Raw genomic sequence first — 2,131 nt, 5'->3', positions numbered from 1 at the left:
TGGGTTCTTTCTCCCATAGTTTTGATAAATAGCACATGGGTCCCATCTGTTGCATGGTTATCTCTTTCGCAAACAGACCTTGGCTACAGCCTTCTTGTTGTCTCCCACACACACTTCTTCACTGTTTACATGGCCAGGCTGTGGATTTTTCTTTTCTTTTTCTTTTAGCTATGCTTCCCTTTTAATCATAAATTCTGACATTGTAATTTCTTTGCCCTCACCACTCACTCTGTGTTGTTAAAAGGAGCCACACAGCAGCCTAAGTTCCTTGCTGCTTAGACATTTCTTCTGCCAGATATTCTAGTTCATTTCTCTTCAATTCTGCATTCCTTGAAGCCCTAGGACCCAGACACAATTTAGTCAAGGTCTTTGCTCTCTTATAACAATGATGGTCCCTACACTAGTTTCAATACCTTGTTCCTCATTTCCATTTGAGACTCATCACAGTGGCCTCCACTGTCCACATGTCTATCATCACTGTGGTCACAACCCATGAGTGATCTCTAAGATTTTGAGGTTCCCTATAGCTCTTCTTTCCTAAGCTCTCACCAGAATTGCACTTACTGGTTCATTTCTAGCACCTCATGCTTTCTGTACCATGTTATTCTACATTCTTCTTCCAGCCTTTATCTGTATATAATATAGAGATGATGTACTCTAAGTTGTGTCTCCTTTATTCCTAACCTTTATTCAAGTAATTTGTTATTACATACATGGTTTGGAAGACGTTACGGGAATTAAGAGAGGTTATTGAAAACAGAGAAACCACTTTGGGTACTGCCTATGCAGGGATAGAGCCTGGAACTTTAGTAAAGCTTTTCATGTGTCATGAAGCCTATAGGAATCTCTAATTGCCCTGGGTGATAACAAGCAATTCTTCTCTGGGTATTTCTTAATTTATTTGTATAATCAGTTGTATTTTAAATTTTATTGAGAAATGTATATCACTGTGAATGACAAAAGAGTTTAACATTAATTGAAGAAGGTAGAGTAACATCTTGCAAATTATATGGGGGTAATTCATTCTCTTGATATATGAGGCATTTCCAGAAGCTGATACCGGAAGAGAGGGTCGTGCCATTTTGTTTGGCAGCCTGTAAGATGGCTTCCAGTGATTCTCATTCCTTTTATTCAATGACTGTGTAATTTGTCTTAATGTGTTTTCTGGAGTTTGTTACTTTCTAATAACAAAATATATGAGAAGTGTTAAGGTGGGAACCAGTAGACTGAGGATTTGAGAAAGATTCCCGCAGACAAATATTAGAATGGAAACAAGAAAAAGTTTATTTTACTTTTCCAGGTGGTAAAGGGCCATCATGGAGTTGGGAGGGAGAAATACATACTGAGGATTTTCATATAGGGGTTCTAAAGTAGTTGAAGAAAATTACGGCTGTGCCAGATTACCAAGTTACTGTGAACCACTATATCTGTGCCTCCTTTCTTCTTAGTGACAGGCCAAAAACAGAGGGGGCAGATGGACTTATGAGTGGTGATATTGATCTAGTCAATGATTTTGCTTTAGAGATATGGTTTTTTGAGCAGAAACTGAGGCCTGTAGCATGCACACACTCCTACTGTCCATGCAGTGCCTATCAATTGATAAATGTGTAAAGTGTTGTGTATTATTCAGCAATAAAAAGGAATGAAGTACTGGTATATGCTACAACATGGATGAATCTTGAAAACATAATGTAAAATGAAAGAAGCCAGATGCAACAGATCTAATATAACATGATTGCAGTTATATAAAATCTATAATAGGCAGATTTGCAAAGACATAAAGCATATCTGTGGTTTCTGGGACCTGCAGTGTTCAGATTTAACTGTATTCAAGCACAACGGGCCTTTTTTAGGTGATGCAAATGTCTGAAACTCATTTATGGGGATGATGGCACAACTCTATACATTTACTAAAAGCATAAAATTCTACCTTTAAAATGAATGTATTTTATTGTTTGTAAATTATTACATATTGCAAGAAAGCTGCTAAACATTATGATGTTTCACTGGACTTCCTATTGTACCACAGAATGACCAAACTATTCATCCAGAGGCCATAGAACATGTTTTATCTAAACATGAATTTATATAAAACTATGGCTGTATCCAATTCCTGTGAAATCTGTCCTGT

This window comes from Nycticebus coucang, chromosome X (assembly GCF_027406575.1).
Source record: "Nycticebus coucang isolate mNycCou1 chromosome X, mNycCou1.pri, whole genome shotgun sequence".
NCBI classification, from domain to species: domain Eukaryota; kingdom Metazoa; phylum Chordata; class Mammalia; order Primates; family Lorisidae; genus Nycticebus; species Nycticebus coucang.
Note: the sequence above shows the minus strand (reverse complement) of the source record.